Source organism: Malania oleifera, chromosome 3, assembly GCF_029873635.1.
Source record: "Malania oleifera isolate guangnan ecotype guangnan chromosome 3, ASM2987363v1, whole genome shotgun sequence".
Lineage (NCBI taxonomy): Eukaryota > Viridiplantae > Streptophyta > Magnoliopsida > Santalales > Ximeniaceae > Malania > Malania oleifera.
Genome location: NC_080419.1, coordinates 47,148,179 through 47,170,677, shown reverse-complemented (window position 1 = coordinate 47,170,677; position 22,499 = coordinate 47,148,179).

The window sequence follows — 22,499 nt, the reverse complement described above, 5'->3', positions numbered from 1 at the left end:
GGGACCGCAACGGGTCAATAAGAATAGGACCGCGAATGGTCAATAAGGTGGGACCGCAATGGGTCAATAAGAATAGGACCGTGATAGGTCAATAAGAATGGACCGCAATGGGTCAATAAGAGTGGAACCGCGAAGGGTCAATAAGGTGGGACCGCAAAGGGTCAATAAGGTGGGACCGCGAAGGATCAATAAGAATGGGACCGCAATGGGTCAATAAGGTGAGACCGCGAAGGGTTAATAAGGTGGGACCGCGATGGGTCAATAAGATGGGACCGCGATGGGTCAATAAGAGTGAATAAGATGATCAAAACAATTTGGATGAAACTACTCGCATGAACGAGATAATCAAGAAAGCTTTGAGGTGATCCAACACCTCGATTTTGTCGTGAACAACATTTTTGGATGTGAGGGCTGATGCCCTAATTTCAAGGCAGATGACTCAATTTGGACTAAGGAGATGGTTACTCTATATGGGGGATGATGAATCGGGTACGAAACCTTGAGATCTTTTTGGAATATGTCCTCAGGTGTAGGGTCCAGAATTATTCCACTGGGGATTATCAATCGGGAATGAAAACCCGAGTTTCTTTGGCTGTCTTTAGATTACCCTCTTTGAGACTCAACAACCAAGGGGTCAACTGCCACAGTTTTAAAGTATGTCAATTTGTGCATTGGGGCCAGCTGCCCTAGTTTCAAAATATGTCTAGACAAGAATGGCTCAGTCAATGAGGCAAAAGAATTATTTAGAAGTTTATTCAACCAGGCAAGTATGAGTGAATGGTGCTCTATTGCTATATGTATGCATGTTGCTACCTAAGATGCAAAAATGCAGTGACATGTTGTTATGTGTGCATAATGATGCATGAATGCAAAGATGTATGCATGTTGCATGAGATGCCCTTTATATTTTCTTTCTTATGCAATGCATAAAATGTATGGTAATGAATGAAATGCATGGTAATGAATGAAATGCATGGTAATGCATGAATCTTTTCTCCTTCCAACATGCTTGTAATCAACAACCCAATCTCTGATCTTGGATGTGCCTGCTGATTCTGGCCATGTTTCAAATTCCAAAAGGCACTCAAAATCTGCCCTAGTGTTTACATGCCACTGGTCATGACCCTGTTTTTGACTTTGATTCTGTCCTGAAAGCTCTTGAATTTGCTCCAATGAACTCAAAAATTGCCTAGTTTCGATCCTCATCCACTGATATTGGCTATGTTTTCATCATGCACTCTGATATGATGGCATCGGAATTAGTCCAAACAAAACTCAACCCAAAATCTGCCCCATTTACCATCGTTTGTTATTGATATTGGCTTCAAATTTGACTTTGACATGAAGGCACCCCAAATCAGCGTCACTAGAACTCAACACGGAGTTTGGATCATTTGAGTGCATCTGTAACTATTCTTGACAATTTTACCTGTCTTTCACAAGGATCCTCTTTTGGCGAATGTGTCAGTGATTAAGCCCTTTTGACCATCCGTCCTCCTTTTAGTGCTTTTGAAGAATGGATTTTTTTTTTTTTTTTTTTTGGATGGGGGAATGAATGATGAATGATCATGCATTTAGGACATCAACTTGCTAAATTAAAAGGTCATATGCACAAAATAGATGTTTTACTAAGTTCGCTTGCTATTTCAATGGAAAAAAATTCATACCAGTATTCGAGAGCCCTAATGATGATGGTGCTAACTTTTCGAACTGAATAACTGATTTTCTTCTTTAACCAATTGCCCCAGCTTTATTGGGGGACTATTCTTCTACCTTGTTCTGCCGTGAAACCATTGAGAACCTTTTGTTTAATGGTTGCCCCTAGTTCGGCCAAGTCCGACCAATGTTTTGATCTCAAGATGGTCTTTAAGACTCGGGACGAAACGTAGGCCGAGGGATACAGGTTTTCAGAAGAAAAGGGAAATTGAGGCTCAAAAATCCCATCCCATAATGATGTTTTATGCTCCCAGTTTGATTTGAGGCACTTGCAAGACATTGACCGAACTTGTCATTTGGACAAGTTGCCTACGTACCCTTTCAGGATCAGGTCATTACGTAGTTCAGACACAATATTGCGTCTGACAAATCATTTGATACAACAATGTATACCAATCTGGTCAGGACTTTCATTTGGACTGTAATGCAGGCTAGGGTTTGGGTTAAAGAAGAAAAGAGTTAAATAAGGCTCAAAATCGTCAAGTTTATCAAGGGTAATTTGGTCAAAGATCACATGTGTAGTATGTCCCTTATTTTTCTTTCTTCTTCATTTTCTTCTTCCTTCTCTTTTATCGCAACTTTTGCTTTTCCTTTTATGAAGGAATCTTAACTTCATTTTCATTTGAATTCCATTTGGGACTGATTTTTTTTTTAAACTGCCCCAGTGTGGGGTGTGATCCTTTGACGGGTTAATCAACAAATGAATTTTTCAGGCTCAAAAGGGCTTGCAAGAGATTTCTTCTTTGAATTTATTTTGGGTAGCAGAAAAAGGGCCTGCCATCATTTCGATAGCTCATTGTTGTCTCATATGACTTGCCAAACGCTAGGAGACCCAACCCAGGTTAACTTTTTGGTGAACTGGCTTTTAAGAAAAGACTAGTTTAACATTTAGGCTCAACTTGGTTAACAATTGGTAAATCAATATTTGGTTCTTTTTAGGGATAACTGGTCGGCCAAAGATGGCCATCTATCATTCGATCAAAACTTGATTAGCGGACTGACATGAGATTCATGGAACCAACATATATTTTTCTGAGGCTTTCAGAACTTCTTCGCAGTATTTGAACTCATCGAGTGACGAACATTGTTTCATCTTCCTTTATTTTCGTCTTGTAGCTTGAATTTTTCATAACTAACACCTGCTTTTGGTTCATGAATACTGGTATTTTATCTTCCTTATCTTAGCAAGAAACACGAGTAAACAAAATTTTGGACATTGAACTCTCGATGCAAGTGATATACGAAAATGCATAATTTCATTTCTTTGATAGAAAAGGAAATTTCGGAGACAAAACTTTTAATAAATTGCAACAAAAGAAAGAAGAAAACAAAAGAAAATAAAAGCATCCTTGAAGGGGGCGAAAATCAAAAGCTTGCCACTTGTATTTCTCTGTTTCCATGGTCAAAAAGTAAACCCATTTATTCAGACTATATGCGGAATATCTCTGGTTCAAAACTTGTTGTACTTCTTTGATTGATCTGAACTTCAAAATATTCTTTTAATGTTGCACAACAGGCTCCTCCACATCAATTGCCAATAGACCCAAATCTCTTAAGGTTTGTACTTTATGCTTGAAATGCCAACATTTTTCGATTGAATGACCTATTGCCCCAGAATGATACTCGCATTGAGCATTTGGGTCGTACCACCTTGGGAAAGGGGATTGTAGCAACAATCCTGGTATTGGCGCAACCATTTTAATTTCCACCAATTGCGGGAACAATTCTGCATATGTCATCGGAATAGGTTGAACTTCTTTTCTCTTTCTTTCCATTAGGGAGCTCCCTCCCGTGTCCTGAACATTCAGCTGCCTTGAAATAGGTTTAGGTCTGAAGGAAACTGCTTGGGGTTGTGCACCTGAATGCACTATCTGATGTACTGTGGGCTTGTAGGCAAAATTCTTATTTGTCCACCGGGTTTTACCCTCTTGGTAATGATGCCCCTGAATCATCTGTGCTTCCTCGTCTTTCTTCCTCTTACTCGGGTCAGTTTCTGCATCACCACTTTTGGTTCTTCCGACTTTGATGGCCGTTTCAATTCTCTCTCCAGTAGCAACAATATCCATAAAGTCATGTGGGGTTGCCCCTAGGAGATGCCCGAAGTAGGGATCTTTCAATGTATTCACGAATAGGGAGATAGCCTCCCTATCTTCCACTGGAGGGCTCACTTGGATGGACATGTCCCTCCATCTATACGCATATTCTCTGAATGTTTCATTAGGTTTCATTTGCATGCTTTGTAAGGTCATGCGATCAGGTGCCATTTCTATCACGTGGCGGTACTGAGCTATGAAGGAATTTGCCAGATCTTTCCAAGTACGAATTCGAGCTCGATCCTGCTGAATGTACCATCTAATAGCTGCTCCAGTCAAACTATCTTGAAAGCAATGCATCATCAACCTTTCATCATCAGTATGTGCAGCCATTTTTTGGCAATACAGGCGCAGGTGGGTTCGAGGACAGTGGGTCCCATCGAATTTTTCAAAATCCGGCAACTTGAATTTTGGCGGCAGAGTAATCTTTGGTACTAGGCAAAGGTCATTAGGGTCAACAGAGTCAAATGTATTATACCCTTCAATTGCTTTCAAGCGTTCCTCCAATACATCACAACGACGCTCAGACTCAGATCTATTTATCCCCATATCAGGAGTTGCTAAGGGGGAAGCCCCTGCCACTGGAAACCCTTGTGCTGGCACAGTTGGGATAAATGGAGGCATATCTAGCATTGGATCCCCCATGACGCCAGGTAGTGGAGCTGACGTTTGTCCGTGAACTGGGGTAAACCCCGGAGGATGAGTGGGGCCTATGTCCGTCTCCGGATCATTCTGTACTGCTTTTCCCTTGTTCATCAACAATTCCATAATTTTGCTCATTTTTTCAATCAATTCTTCTTGTCCTTGTTCTATGCCCAGGACTCTACCTTCCAATTGTTCACTCATTTCTTTTGCCCTTCTCCTGGTATTGTATTGATGCGTGATAGTCTCAATGTTGCTTGCTCAGACAAATTCTTTGGCTAGGCACTACAAACCAAAACTTTCCCTTTTAGAATCGTGAATGCATGATTATGTAAGGCATGAATGTGTGAGTATCTAATGCATGACCATGAGATGTAACAAATGTCGGTGTATGGATGTAACTAGTGCAATTACACATACAAATAGAGATATGAACATGCATGTGACCTATCGTGCATGATTATGTGTGAAATTACGCATGAATGCATGGATGCAATGAATGTTTGTGCATGGATGTTCCTAGTGCAATTACACATACAAATAGAGATATGACCATGCATGTGACCTATCATGCATGATTATGTGTGAAATTATGCATGAATGCATGGATGCAATGAATTTTTGTACATGGAGGTACCTAGTGCAATTACACATACAAATAGGGATATGACCATGCATATGACCTATCGTGCATGATTATGTGTGAAATTATGCATGAATGCATGGATGCAAAGAATTTTTGTGCATGGATGTAACTAGCGTAATTACACATACCAATAGAGATATGACCGTGCATGTGACCTATCATGCATGATTATGTGTGAAATTATGCATGAATGCATGGATGTAATGTAACCTAACTAACTACTTTGTCAGCATTCTAGGAAAAATCCCACTAATGAGAGATTTTAAGATAATCATTGATGGGCCACAATTTCAATTTAATTCTTCCATCAATCATTCTTTTCCTTGATGACGGTCCATGTACCTCAGATTCTATGAGGGGTCAAATTATGATCTGAGGTTGGGGTTGACCTAGGTTGGTCAACCCACTGGATTTGTTCAATACGGGCTTGTGGACTTTAATGTGCACTTGGGCCTCAAGTATGTTAAAATATGGGCTTCAATATATTTCATGATGGGATCAGGCCCTAGTTTTAAAAGGATTTGGGCTTGGATTGTTTAGAAAATATGGGCCCGGATTTTTAGGGTAATAAGGCCGAAGCCCATTTATGGAAATCTGGATTTGACCCATTTTGAAAATCAGGCCTGGACCGAGTTTTTACTTAGGAAAAGGTTGGGCCTATACTTGTTATTTCTCAAAAAATTGGGCCCGAGTTACTTGAAAAGGGTTGGGCCAACCCATATTTTAAAATGCTTGGGCCAAGTGCTTCATTTTTTGAAAGGATGAGCCATGGTCTCATTATTGGGCTTTTCCAGAATACTGGCTAAGTAGTATGTATGGATGTCAAATGTATGATATAATACAAAGTATCTCATAGCTTATATACAATACACTATACATGGAGAAGGATGTGGGTCCTGTCCCAACCCAGGGTAGGTACACCTATTTTATAGGGTTTCTTCATGGCTCTATCCTAATTAAGGGAAAACTATTGACAATTACGTGTGGGTAGGCTTTAATCCCTATTGACAAAAAGGTCCCCAATTTGAAATTTCATCCTCCCCCATAGGGGTCCGGACAAAACTCGCATTGAGCGGGGTGGTTTGCGGGTCCCATCAAGCTTAAGCTACGAAGGGACAAACGCTATTACACCCCTATCTAATCTTAGCAGGTAAAGCTCGGGTATAGAGCGTGAGAGTGTGTGAATTCAAACTTTAACCTAAACCCGCTATCCCCACATTTATTCACATGTTATAAACAATATGGAAACAATATATCTACAATATATATTCAAAAGATAAGGAAACACAATATACGCAATCAATATGTTTATTCAAAAAAATTTGGAAACAAAAAATAAGGAAACAAAATATTTATGATTAGTATACAAAATATCTATAATTATCACACTTATTCAAAATATCTTACAATTAATATGCTTTATTCAGAATATTTGGAAACAAAATATTTACAATCAATGTTCACAAAATTAGGAAACAAAATATTTTTAATTAAGTAAAGTTATTTGTAAATTATGGAAGCAAAATATTTACAATTAATCAAGGTTATTTACGAATTACTATATTTACAAAATAAGGAGTAATTAAAAGTTTTATTAAATTTGTACTTGGGATAATTTTCAATTAATTAATGGCTCGACTCTCTAGGGTCCCCAGCGGAGTCGCCAAGCTGTCGCGGCGTCCCGGGAGCGCGTGTGCCCCGGGCGGCGAAATTAAAAATCATTTTATATTTCTATGGAAAAACATGGAATGTTGGAGTCGCCACTAACCTTTAGTGCGGTTAGAACACATGATCACTACCCCGTTAGGGGTAGAATTGGTCTACATTACCAGAGTTGGGGTCGGGAGTTCGGTTATGCGAGGGGAAGGTACGAGCACCCCCTACGCGCCCGTTCTTAAGAACGGCACCTAATTAATTTAAAATTATCCCTAAGTTAATCTAATAAATATTTACATTACTCCTTTTTATGAATTTATAAATACATAGGAAAATAAATAAATATATACATATATTCCCTCAGAGCTTAGGGTACGTGACGCCCAAAGGCTAATACCCCTTGCAATTAAATCATAGGGAAATAAAAAACCAAAAAATATTTAATAACAAAAATGTAATAATACTAAAATAGTTACAAGTTAATACAAGTACTAAAAATAAATCAGTTGAATATACGTATGCTTCAAGTGAGAATAATGATAGTAATAATAATAGAGATAATTAATACAATAATAATATTAATAGTAATAATAGACAATACATTAATGATGATAATAATAATGGTAATAAATAATAGAAGTAACAAAGATAATATACGTATTTTGATAATATGATACTTACCTTATTATTAACACGCAGTTAAGGACATGCACATATATATAAACAATTAATTAAGGAAACAAGTCAGTCTTAGGATTAAAATATGGAAACTAAGTAGCCCTAAGATTAATCTGTAAATATACAATAATATATATGGAAAACAATTAATGAAATTATGGTAACAAAATCAACCCTAACCAACAATGATAATACAATAAATCAGAATATGATATACAATGTTAAATATATAACAGTAATGCAATAATTTTAAATATGCAATAATATACAATATCAATAAACACAAATATATAAAAAGGATAAAGCATCAAACAATTAAACATTAATGTGGACATCCTGAATAAATATACAAATAAAAATAAATATATTGTCATACAAACCCCCTAAATACATATACAAATAATAATAAAAAAAAATTGCATATATAACAATGATGAAATATTAACAATAAAAATGCCCTAAATAAATATACAAACATGAATACCTAAGCAATGCTTTTTACAAATAATAAACAACAATAATATCTAGTGATAATAACAAATGATACACAATAATAACTATATGTTAACAATATGAAATAACAAACCCTAATAAAATAAGAACATATATATGACTACAAAAACAATACAAAATAACAAATCGCAATATTACTTACATAATATAAGCATACATTTGATAAAATCATGATAAGTAAAAAAAAACCATAATATTACTTATTTAATAATTATACAATTCAAAATTTTAAAAATTGAAACCAGCCTCAACAAATATAAAGGAAACCTACAAAAATGAGAAAACATTGATTAGTATCTACAGTAATTATTTCAAGAAATCTAAACAAATATCACTGCAATAAAATAAAATTATATACACAATATTTATGCAATAAAAGGTATAGCTGTGAATATTAACTACATAGGATGGCAAATAGGATATTAATATAAACACCTATGGAGTCTTAAACCTTAAATATTAAAACAGATCAAAATAATAAAAGAAACACAAAAATATATAAGAAGACTAACAGCTGAATAAATGAATAAAAGGAAAATAAAATAACATAAAAATACGTATGCATGTGTGTGCTGTGTATGTGTGTGTGCTGTGTGGGTGTTCAGGGACTTACAGAGGAGACTTACAGTGGGAAATTGGAATAGGGAGGCGCTGCGGGAGTGGAGGGACTCACAGTGACGACGGCGGCTGCTGGGTTGCCGTGCGTGGCCGGAGGCTGGCGAGACGGGCGTGCACCGGGAGGCAGCAAAAGTGTTGTGTGGGTGCTTGGGTGGTGGAGTGGCTGCTGGCCTGTTGCTGTGAGATCCTGAAGGTGGTCGAGAGTTGCAAAGGGTGATGGGGCTGCTGGTGCACGGACTGGAGGGACTCGGTTGGAGATGGAGATGACGAGTGATCGGAACTGTGGGCTGGAGCAGTTGCCGGCGACGATGAGGTCCAGACGAGGTGGCCGGAGCTGTGCTTTTTGGCGGTGTGTCCGCTAGGCTGGGCTCGGTATGGTGTGGCTGGAGGGGGCTCGGATTGCTGGTGAGATGGGGATGGAGAAGAGAGGATGGAGGCTGGGAAGTTGGTGGCTCGCGAGAGAGATGAAGGAGGAAGAAGAAGCAGCGTTTTTTTTTTTTTGGCCTGCTGCGCTGCGCCCCCGCCTTTAGAAGCCAAAAGAGACCCTTTATAAAAAAAAAATTAGAAACCCTACTTCTCTTTTCCTTTTTTTGGTTTTTTTGTATTTTATGGTATTTTTCTTTTTTTTTTTGGAAATAATATATACTACTATTATGGTAGTAATAATAATAATAATAATAATAATAATAATAATAATAAGAAGGTAAAAATAATAATAATAATAAAATAATAATAATAATAATAGTAATAACAAAGAATAATAAAATAACAATAATAATAGTAATAATAAAGGTAAAAATACTAATAATAATGTCAATAATAATGAAAATAATAATAATAATAATAATAAACAATATAAATAGAAATAAAAATAAAAGTAATAATAATAATACTAATGAAAAATAATAATAATAATAATAATAATAATAATAATAATAATAATAAGATTAGTGAAAATTAATAATAATAATAATAATAAGAATAAATAAAATAATAATAGTAATAATAATAATAAAATAACAATAATAATAATAATAGTAATACATATATTGGGCCTGGGTAAAAATGGGGTGTCTACACCCATAATAATCAGTTCCTATTAGGATAGGTTTTGTTAATCATTAGTTAAATTCCATTTTGTTTCTTTTATCAGGTTTTCAAATTTTTAAGTTATGTAATTAAGTATTCTTAGAACCTGGAGTTTCAAAATTTTGTTTCAAAATAAAAATCAAGTTGAAGTCCTTCAAACCTTTAAATGAGTTTTAAGTTTTACGCAGGATTCTTCTGATTTGAGTCTTAAACTCAAGCCCGAATACTGTTCATTATATTTTAAGTCTTGAATTTTCTTTTTTTTTTTTAAAATCAAGTTTCCCATTTCTTTGGGTTTTGGTTTGGGAATCATTCAAATTTTTGAATTGAATTTTTTAGTTTAGTCCCTTAAAAGCGGGGGATTTGTTTGCGTGTCAAAATCTTGCTTTATTAACCCAAGGTCAAATTGGTCAATTCCAAAGTCAAAATTAAAAGTGCATACATCACAAACTTTATTCAAGAAGAAGGCACATGCGTACACATGAAGTACAAGCATACAGGGAATGTTACAAGGAAAATAGAAACGCAAGAGGTACAAACAATAGTTGCACTAAGGCAACGCGGGGGCACATAATAAAATACCAAAGATGAAGTGCAAGGATCAAAAAAGAAAAAGAGGGTTGTACAAACAAGAGTTGCAAGAGGAAGCAACTCAAGGGTACATGTATGTAAAAATTACAAAAAATTAAAAAAATGATAATAACAATGTTGATGCCATGCCTGCCAGTCCAGAGCTACAACTTGGACCTCCTAGTTCACCTGCGCATAAAAAGTGACAAAATCAATTAATTGGAATTTTGAAAAATAAGAAACAAAAATGCAATCACACGTGTAAGGTTTGTTAAAAAGCAAATATTCCCAGGGAATTCGGTTAGCAAGAAGATGAATTGGCGCCAAAACAATCCTCCAACTTCCCTATAAATAGGGAGGCTCGCACTGTAGTTAGACACACATTCAGAGCACTCAGCAAATTGCTGGAAAAATTGAGAGAAATTTAGAAAACCTCTAGGGGAATTGAGGGAAAGACACGAGGGAGAAACAGAGAGCATTGGGGAGGTTATGCCAAATTGTAGAGAGCAAAGAGGCAAGGGAGCTAAGAGCAAAGGAGCTAGAAGAAGGAGAAGCAGAGTACCAGACCAGGGAACTAGAATAGACACACACACAAGGATTGGAAAAGAAAATGGGAGGAAAGGAGAGGCTAAGGTAAAATCCCTTTGTTCCCTTTCCATTTTATTCCAACCATGCAGTAAATTTGTGTGTGAAATGTGAACGTAGGCACCCCCCCTTTCTCAGGTTTTGAACCTGAGCTCAGACCCAAACACCTGACCCGAACCCGAACCCGAACCCAAACTCAGGTTCAAATTTTTCAATACTCACCAGACCCGAACCATAAACTCCAACCAGTATCCAGGTTTGAACAACCTGAATTGAGCCCCTCTAAAGAACCCATCAAAGCCCAGTTCATATTTAAAAAAAAAAAACCCCCCGGCCGCATATGTTTTAAAATCCTAGGCCCGTGCCCGTTTTTAAATGTTAAGATCCCCAGCCCATGTTAAAGTTTTAAACCCCAAGCCTGATTTAAGTTGAAATGAAAGCCCATTTGTTTTTCAAAATGCCCTTGGCCCAATATCTTTCTCAAGCCCAACATTTTTCGAAACCCAAAGCCCAAATTCAAAGCTTGCCCAAAAACATTTTTCAATCCAACTAAGCCCTAAAAATTTTTCCTAACCTAAAGCCCATTTTGCTCGAAGCCCGTTTTTGTTAAAAAACCTACTTTAAATTTTTTTTTTTTTTTTTTTTTAAAAACTGCTCAAAGCCCATTTCCAATTTAAAAACTAGCCCAGTTTTAAAAATCACCCAAAGCCTAGTTGTTAAGATTCCCTAACCTAATATATTTTTAAGCAAACCCAACTCTGGCTTTAAAATTAAACCCAAGCCCGGTTAAAACCAGAAGCCCAAATTCGTTTCTAACTTCCCCAAGCCTAGGCCCTATTTTGAGACCTCCCAAAGCCCAACCTCCATAAGCCCAAGTTAGTCCCACTCATCCTTCAATCCACACATGATTAGGGTCACGTGACTCACCTGAGTTTACCCGAGTGCACAACACATCGGTTTGACTCACATGAGTCAACTCTCACTCACTCACTCACTGGGTGAAGACAAGTTGACTTGTCTTCACCATTGATCCTAGAACCAAAACCTAAACCAAAGGCTTCAAGCTCAAACCCTAACCTGCATCAAAGACCTTCAACCTAGCAGATTCGAAAACCCTAATCCCACACCTAATCCTAATAGATCCAAGAATCAATGATCGAGACTCGCTCACAAAAAGATCAAACTAGTGCCCATTCAACATTACAAAAATCACACATCAACAAAAAAAAAATACTAATAAAAATAAAATAATAAAAAAAAAATACTTAGCTTTTGAAGGGGGTTTCGTGAGTTCTTTCCTTAGTACTGCATCTAACTCCATCCTTTCGAGCGCCCTCGAATGCTTCAACACTCGCCATAGTAAAGTTAGATCAGTTACATGACCATTTTAACAGAGAATATTAGGGGATGGAAGGAGAGTCTGAACGATGAGTAAGAGATCGAAGGGAAAACACTTGGATTTTAGGGTTTCACAAAGAATCAGGGATTTTGAAAGAAAGGATCAAAGAGGGATAAAAAGTGGTTTCACGAGGTTTCGGTGGCAAGCTACAGGGAGAGTGAGTGCTTGAGGAAGAGGAAAGGAGAAGGAAAATGGAAAGGGTGAGAGACTAAGAGAGGCTGAGAGAGTTGTAGAGGGCTAAGAGTGGGATCTTAGGGTTTGTGGTGGCAAGAGAATGAGAGAGATGAGAGGCTACAGAGGGTTTGAGAATAGAAAAGAGGAAGAGAAAGGTGAAGAACCAGAACCCTAGGGTTTATGTTCACAGGAAAACCATAGAGAGAAGAGAAACAAAAAGTTTTGAAATGGAGAGTGAAAGTGAGGAAAAAAAATTTTAGGTTTAAATATGTTCACCCCCCGAAGCCATCAGGTGACGACACGTAGAACCCCCATGGCCCTAGGATCAAACTTATGCACAGCCAAATCTGAACCATTCATCTGGTATTTTTGTAACGCCCCAAAAGAAGACATGTGGGCAATCCGCGTACTCCAATTCCACAACCATCATATCATTGCTCCCAGTGGTGGCTTGGATTGCTCGTGTCATGAGCCATTATCCACTTGTGTACTCATCTCCATCCATCACGTGACATGTGTTCGCCTTGTTCCCCAGGCAATCAATGTTGGGGAGTGCCTTTTTCCCCTGCCATTGGATCTCTACCCCCACCAATGGTTGTGATCGTCCAGTGTCAAGAGCCCTTATTAATGCACGCGTGCCTGTCTCTTTCACCTGCCACATGACACATGGCCACTTTGTGCCCCCACAGTTAATGTAGCAAACTGCCCCCTGCCAGCCATCCGATCATCTCTCCCAGTGAACAACCATGATCCTTTCTCGCCATCAATCCAAGTTTATCCCCACCATCCATTCGCAACGTGACACGTGGCGCAAATGGCCTTGACTGGGCCTAAAATAGGTTGACTAAACCTCCCCCTTGAACCAGTTTGGTCCACTAAACCAATGTGGAACTAGTTCTACATTTTATTGTTTTAGTTAAACTTTAAGTAATTCAATAAAAATTCCAAAAAAAAAATAAAAATATAGAAAAATCACAAAAAATCAAGAAAAAATGGGGAAATTTCTAAAAAATGTTTCCAAGCCTGGTCATTGTTTTTTCATCGTAAAATAATTCTTATGTTAAAATTCCCAAGAAGAATCTAAAAATGAAGAAATTCACAAAAATTACCTTTTAAGGCTAGGAAAATATTTTCATACTCAGAAAATCATAAAAATTCAGAAAACTTAGGAGAAAATTTTAAAGATATTTTAGGGACTTAGTTATTTTGCTTTAATTACCTTTTTGACTTTTCAAAATTCAAGAAAATTATAGAAATTCAGAAAAATTCATAAAAATCAAGAAAAAGGCTAGAACATTCAGAAAACTCTCAAAACAAATCAAAAAATATCTTTTTGGACTTGATGTCTTTGCTTTAATTGTCTTCTTATTATTTCAAAATTCAAGAAAATTATAAAAAATTTAGAAAAATGGAACAAAAATCAAGAAAAATATTTTTGAACTTGAAAGTAATTTTTGACAACCTTTTCTATCTCGAGTAAAATCCCAAACCTCCTGGAATATTAATTCCATACTTAGAAAAATTCTACGAGATTTCAAAATACTATGAGTGTATTTTAATACTCTATTTTCTTGATTTTCCAACCCCGATGATTTAAAAGGGAGGCATGAGCTCTTTGAAGTATGGTATGCCCCGGTTCTAAGGGAATACTTATATAGTATTTCATTTTGAGAATTTCTTCACACTTTTTGAAAGGGAGAAATTTCAAAGGCTTGTTAAATTTATTTTGTGATAATTTTTGATTAATTAGGTCCTGTCCGTAGGACGGGTGTCTAAGAGGTGCTAATACCTTCTGCTCGCGTAATTGAACTCCTGAGCCTAACTCTGGTAACGTAGACCGATTCTACCCTTAACTGGGTAGTAATCAAGTGTTCTACCCACACTAAAAGGTTAGTGGCAACTCCATTACACGACATTTTCCACGAAAGTATTATTTTAAAAATCCACCTTTTCCAGTTCGCATACCCCAAGGCAACACACATCTGGTGCGTTCCGTCCTACGTAGGAGCACGTCACGACAAACTTCTTTATAATATAAAATAGAAAATCAACCAAAACATGTTTTTGGAAAGTCAATTTTACGTTAGGGTAGGATGTTGCATACATGCAAAGAAAACCCATCTTTTGAATTGTTGGTTCCTTCTATGTAAATAGAATTATGGAAAGTCTGTTACATCGTACGTAAATATTGTGGCACGTTGCATGCATGCGTAGCAACGGTTTGACAGTTAGAGTGTCATATACTTGGCGAAGAATTAGGTATACCATGCGAGGGCGAAGCACATTGATGTACAGTATCACAAGGTTAGGGAATTAATTACTTCGGGGGAACTTCTTCTTGACAAGGTCCATACATTTGACAATGCGGCTAATATGCCGACGAAGCCACTCACGACAAACAAGTTCAAGCATTGCTTGGACTTGATCAATGTCTCCAAGTATTATTGGGGAGACGGACCCAATCTAAAGGCCCAGGTAGAGCAGCGATTATGCCTTCAAATTTCCAAGGTGCTGAATATTCGCCAAGATGGATATTGTTGGAGATGTGACTCATATTGAGAGCAGATCACATGTACCGAAGAAAGCTACGTAAAGCGAGAGACAATTGCATGATAGGAGTCTGCAGGATCGAGGGCAAATCATTGATCGATTGGGCCCTAACTATCAACAGTTTCAGGCAATAAGCAGAAGGCATTTTTCTCAACACCAAACTGTCGATGGTTTAGCTAAACTGTTAACGGTTTCCTTCGGTGTAGACTACATAATTTGGATTTGGTGGCTTGTAAATTAGGCTTATCTGGAGGATTTTCCTCTTAGGGATAACTATAGATGTAGTTTAGGTTTACTATAACTCTTCTCTAGGCATTGGGTTCATACTTAAACACTATTGTAACCCAAAGATTGTAGTTTTGACATTGCTCATAGTGAAAACCAAAGTGTTGTTCCCGTGGACGTAGTCTATTGGCGAACCAAGTATATCTTGTGTGTTCTAGTTGTATTTTGATTCTTCTTATTCTTTTTTGATTGCTTCTTGAGTATACTTCATTATCAAGTGTTTGCATTAGTGATTGTTGATTGTTTCACGTTTGATTGTGTGTTTCCACTGCGTGTGTTCAAGTTGAACAAACGTCAACAAATTCTTTATAATGTAGAATAAAAGAGTCACCAAAACATACTTTTGGAAAGTCGATTTTATGTTTGGTTTGTACCTTGCATGCATGCTAAGCAAAACTATCTTTTAGATAGTTGGTTCTTACTTTGTGATAGTCATTAAAATAAGTTTAAAATAGATCTTCAAATATAGGTAATGAGAGAGCATCCACTACAATAATATCTTCTAATTATGGTTGTGTGATTTGGCGCATTTTTGTAACTTAGGAATAAAACTCCATCTTTTTCATAGGAAAACTAGTGAGAAAGAAAACAAAAAATAAAAAATAAAAATGAAGTAATAAACTTTGAATCTTCGTGCAATCAAAGAAGAATCTCTTCACCTTAGTAACCTTACTTTGGTTGCCAAGGAAGACATCGATCAATCATGGCAAGAATGGACTTCTTTGTAATGTAAAATAGAAAAGCAACCAAAACATGTTTTTGGAAAGCGTTTTACATTAGGGTAGGATGTTGGATACATGCAAGGCAAAACCGTCTTTTCAATAGTCGGTTCCTTCTACGTAAATAGAATTATGGAAAGTCGGTTACACCGTACGTAAATATTGTGGCACGTTGCATGCATGCACAGCAAAATCAAATTAACCGACTTTTTATAAGTCACTTTTAATGACGCCACATTAACCTATAAGTTCAAAATTTCGACTTTCCAAAAGTTAGTTTCGCTTTAAAACATTTCCTCTATAAATAGTTCTTCTACTATGGTATAATTGTATTTTTTTTTTTTTAATTAAAGTTCTGATGTTTCCGTAAAAAACTCGGGAAACTAGGGTGATGTAGGAAGGAGAGAATCCTTACATATAAAAATGAAAGAAAAAGAAATAAGGGGAGAGGTTGACGATGGTGGTGTTCTACCAAAAAGGCGAAATAAAGAAGAGGGAGATGGCTATGCTAGCTAGCTTTTATAAAGCTTGTCTACTTGCGGAAGAAAACGCAGTCGTTTGACTTGCAGAACCCTATAGAAAACAACACAATTAACGCTGTAGATGGAGTTGGATTGGATTTTATGGAATATGCATCGACCAATATAAAGAAGACGTAGAAAGGGAGGCATCCCATTTTCCTATCAAAACGCCTTGGTGCTTTCATTTGAAAATCCACGGCTGCCTTACCTGTCTCCATGATTGGACACGTATGGGTCCCTACTCCTTTCATGGCATGCATAACAGAGAGAGAGAGAGAGAGAGAGAGAGAGAGAGAGAGAGAGAGAGTTTACGTAAGTGGTATTGGATTATTTCTTGCTAATTTTAACCAATGCTTTCATTCATGGGGATGTTGTGATTGACGCGAGAAAGCGTTAGACTTCATATTTTTTACTATAATTTTAATTATGTACTTAGTTTACTTTTAATTTGGAGAATGCTTAATATTATTAAAGGTATAGAAAGTAATTGTAATAGCAAAGAACACTAACCTCTCTTAGCGTTTCAAAAGTTTCGTGAATCTTTCATGAGATTTCAAAAGTGACATAAATCTTACTGAATATTTGATTTTTAAGATAGTTAGACCATATAAAAGAGTTTATCTTTATGTAAAATATAATGAAAGATTTGTATCTTTTTAATAAATCTCAAAAAAAGTTTGTGAAATTTTCAAAATTTCAGAGAATGTCCTTGGAAGTTTTAAAATTTCAGTAAAGGTCAATGTCTTTTTATCAAATCTCGAGAGATCAGAATCATTTTATTTTCTAATTATAATTATAAAAAATAATAATGTAAAATTTGTTATTTCTTCATAACAAGAAATAGAAAAGTAATAATTCTTTTTGTATGATAAAACTTTAATCAAGGAATAAATTAATTATAATTAGTGATAGATAGTTATTAAATATATGTTATTGTCAAAAAATAAATAATAATAAATAGTTTTATATTAATCTATGACAATAAATAAATAAAGAATAATTATTCTTAAATTTCACCATATGAATATTTATTCTTTTTTTAATATATGGTGAATGAAATAATAAGAAATATATAAGGAATAGTTATTTTTTCTACTCACAAAGTTTTCATTATGTTTCATCCCATGCTAACGCTAAACTAAACGTAACATTCATGAATAAGAACGGAACAAAATTAGATGAAATTGAGTTAATTTTTTTAACTTTCTTATCTTTTTATTAATTTTTTATTGTATTTTATTATGACCACATTTAATTATGCCAAACCAATGTGACAACTAATTTTCTAGGAATACTACTTGAACTCTGTTATAATAACAACACAAATAGAATAAAATTTTACCATATAAATGGTTCACGAAATGTTTATTTTTAGGAATAAATTAGTTATAATTTGTTAGTTACAATTAGCTCTACAAAATATTATGTTAATAGTATAAAGCAAATAATGATGTTAAACTTTTTACCAATCAATAAAAAAAATTGACAGCGAATAACTATTCCCAATTTTCGCCATTAGAATTTCTATTCCTTTTTTATTATATGTTGAATCAAATAATAAAAAGCATACAAGGAAAATCTATTACCTTCATTCCAAAATATTTCACTATATCTGTCTTATTCTAAGGAATACTTTTTCTTCTGACCAAACAAACTACTATTGAATTAGGATTACTATCTATTCCATTTTATACCGTAAATGTCTTCTCTATACCCAACAACACTTATCTATTATGTAAAATCCTTCTTAAAACATGCCTAATCTACTAATCTATATACTAGACTACCTACTAGAGGACATCTTAGTTATTAGAGTTTGAGACTTTTATGTTATATGTTTCATAGTCTGATAATAGGAAAAATATATTGAAAGTTAGGCATTATGAACAATGGGTAGGTCTCTAGGACATACACGAACACATACTTCACAAATAATATAATTCATTTGCAGAAATGATCTAGAAATTTTTCATTAGGATATTGATAAGTTTCCCAATATGCATGCACCTCTTAGAGTAGCCCACTACCAAAAACATGGGGAAGTTAGGACACTTTAGGTAAACTTACAAAACTCAAGAACAACATAGTTTAAGAAGGGGAGAAGGAGAAAGTAAATGTAAGTATACTGGTACTTAAATAATAATATTGGCCTTCAATTCCATCCTCTTTGCAACTTTTATTGAATTAAATATTGGAGAGTTTTTTTTAAACCCGACTACGATCAATTCATTCTTTTATCTTTGTCGGATACCTAAAATTTAGAAAGCTCGACTCATAGTTGATAAAGAAGACTGTCTTACTAAAAATTGTATTAATTTTATGGTATCGTTTGTGTGAACACAATGATTGGTCATGGTACACATTCGGTTTTGTTATAAAAAAAAAAATGTGAAAATGGTTCAAGATGACGGTTAAGAGCATGTATAAATGTTATCTTGTCTTGATGGCCCCTCCTAGCAAACAGAACATGCATCCTAAGTATCCGCGGGACATTTGCTTTTCACACAATGACAATTTTAAACCATCAAGATTAGGTGAAAGTTGCCAATAGAAAATGTGTAGGTATTGGTGAGCGTAACTCCACTAACCAAACGAGAGACGACTCGCAAGTTGCTAACTTTTAACCATGTCAAGGGAAAAAGCTACTAAATGTGAATGAGCTTCGACTCGGCCCCAGCCAACTAGCAAGGATAGAGGCAAGATATGTAGCCGATATTAGAAGAAATATGAATGGAGCTTGGAGAAAAGAGAATAAAATGAAGGAAAGGGATAGAGATCTAAGTCCCAAAGCTAGCTAGCCTAGAAAGAAAAACACAAAGATTGAAAGCAGATATCTAATAGTGATTGAGCTTTAAAGAAAAGGTTTGATCATTCACCCACTAATCAATTCCTTTATAGGACAATTCCTTATGCAAATTATAATCATTCACCCCACTAATCAATTCCTCTATAGGACAAATCCTTATGCAAATTATAATAATTTGAGGATACATATGGTTGCTAGAACTAGCAAAGTCGAGAAGGCAAATAAGATGCCTAGACAAATAAACCAATTGCATTGGGAATAGGCACATGACACCGGGATTGTTGATTCTTGAAAGATGTGCTCTCAACCATCCTTAAATCTAGCCTTCTTTTCTCGACAGGTACAAATTCATGCCATGCTTTTTTGTCATGCTTTACCACATATGTCACTAAATTGTTTGTGCAAATTTTCAAGATGCACACTAGTCATCAAAGGATTTTGCTCATGTACCTCTTTTGAAAGGTACCCAAGCTTACTTGAGGTGAAGTTTCCTACACATGATAGGAGTGCACCGATCATCGAAGTAAAGCTTAAGGAAAACTCTCGTATGCTAAACTTTCTAAGGGGATCTATACAAAGGGAGGAGAGTCTTTGTATCATCATGTTTAAATTTAGTTACTTAGGCCTGTTAACCCCTTTTGTTCTCATATGGTAGGCTTCATTAATTCCTTACAAGAGATTTTCAAGATTAGGTCTAAGTTGTCATTTGATTGGGCGCCATAGTGGGATAGAGGACATATCTTATGCCTCTTTCTTTATATCCCTATGACAATCGTAATTACTAACACATAATTGATCTTGTTGAGTCATCATTTGGGAGCAACAGTTGAGTCCTTTCCTCTAAGATCCAAGTACATATGTTGCAGTCTTGCTGGCTTACTAGACCATCCCTCCTTGTTAGAGTCTCCATGATGGACACTCTACATTTTTCTCTCTTAATATATATGTATATGTATATGTATATGTATATATTTGTTGAGTTATGACTCATATTCAGAACGTTTTGTCAACTTGAAGCCAACTATCGGTAGGACGTTTCAAGAGGGGGTGAATGGCCACTAAGAGAATTTTGAACTAAGGCATGCAATATACTTTAGCTAGGCGTACTAACATTATATTATTATATGGGGTTTTTTTTTGTGGGGGGGGTGGGGGGGGGGGTGGGTGGGGGTGTTTGGACTATATATATCTATATTCTTGTAACCTAGTGTTGAAGACATAGGTGCACTGTCGAACCATATAAATCATTATATCTTTTTTTTCTCTTTTAATTTATCATTTAATTTTTACAAAAATAGTATAAAATAATTTTACAAAATAGCATATGTATATGTGGATCTGATCTGTGTGTTTACTCTTTGGCAGGTGTGAAGTATGAACTGATTGTTTTGCTTTTTGAATGACTCTACCTTTGCTGAGACAGCTGGTTGAGTTTAGTCAAGTGTCTAAAAAGCAAAAGGATAAAAAGAAGAAAAGAAACTATCTCAAAAAGCAAAAAGCTGATATGTCTGTTGATAATATATCAGAATAATACTAAATACTTTATTAGACAAAATACTGTATTATTGATGAAGTGTGACATTTGATCACCATTTTTTCCTCTATTATTATTATTATTATTATTATTATTATTACACATTTTCAAAACACGACTACTCCGTTTTCATTTTAAATTAATATCTACTTAAATTAAAAAGAGTCATACCCCTTAATTTTGATATCACAAATCTTTAATATATAAGAAAATGAATAATTTATAAATCCATATTTTTTTTATGAACTAGTAATGTTTGAATTTTGAAACTTGTAACATAGAACACTTGTAAACTTTAACCATCAAATACTCTTTAAAGAACTATCTAACCACATCTAATTTAAGAGAAAATTTCATCGTAAAAAATTGTTTTTGTGTTTTAGTATTTTTTTTTAATTTAATTTTTTTTTCTACAAAAAAATATATCTCTAAATTTTCAACATATGATTTCATACTGAGTACTATTTAGATAAAATATATGTCTTCAAGTTTGTCTTGAGCAATATAATATTTTTATCTTAAAATTAATTTGATCCCAAACAATCTCTTATCATAATTCAAATAAAAGTATTATGGATTTAGAAGATTTTCCAAAAATAATTTCATGTGGATTAAAATGATTAAATTTTTGTCCCATATATATATATAATACAAAATAAGGAAGCATGAGAAGCCTCCAAACTCTTAATTCTAATTTAAAAATTTTTTAAATCCTTAACTAAATTCTCATTGATTGGAATGTTTTCTTTTAATATTAGTTTGTTGTGGAATTTTTAGTTGTGTTGATAAAAACTAAATAAAATCATCCTTACTGCAACTTGCAGCCTTGCTCTTTATCCCACTTGTTCCGATTTTGCACTTATATTCAATCCCAAAAATCTCTCTCCACTTGTTCCGATTTTGCACTTATATTATTTTAAGATTTTCTCTCAATCAAATCATGAATTTTGTACAATTTTTTCTGCTTAAGTTATCCACATTCCAAATTAAACCATAAATCTTAAAATAATAAAGTTGCTCATCTTCCTTCTCAAGTAATCCAATAGGTATGCTAATCTACTTCTTTAGTAGAAAATCTACAAGTTTCTATTTGTTGTACAAAATTTCCAATGCGCAACAGAAACACAAATTGATCGGATCATGCAATGTAACAACAAACGATGAATGATATGAAAACAATCAATCACACAAATTATAAAGGAAAGCAAATAATCAATGACACAAGAGATTACGTGGTTCGGCTGTGTGTACATCTACGAGAGCAAGTAGCTGAATTTTCACTATCAATCATCAAGTAAGGGTTATAATATTATTTATATGCTAACCCTACACGTACAAAAGACTTAGGAAGTTCCCCAAGTACCCCTATAGCAATCCCTGAAGGAAAATCCTCCAAAATTCCCAATCTACTAATCTTCCCAGTTCAAAATTCGAAATTAGCATCGAACAAGACCATTGATGGTTTCAGAAAACCATCGATGGTTCAATACCGAGACTGAAATGCACAGACTAAAACTGTCAATGGATTCAAGCAAACTGTCGGCAGTTTTCTCTTGAGGGTAAACCATCGATGTAACCGTCAACAGTGTCTTTCTATAGCCTAGCTTCCTTGTTCTTGCTCACCATGATTTCCTTGTGCACGCGTTCCACTTAATATGAGCCACAAACTCTAATAATCTCCACCTACCCGAATATTCATCTCTTA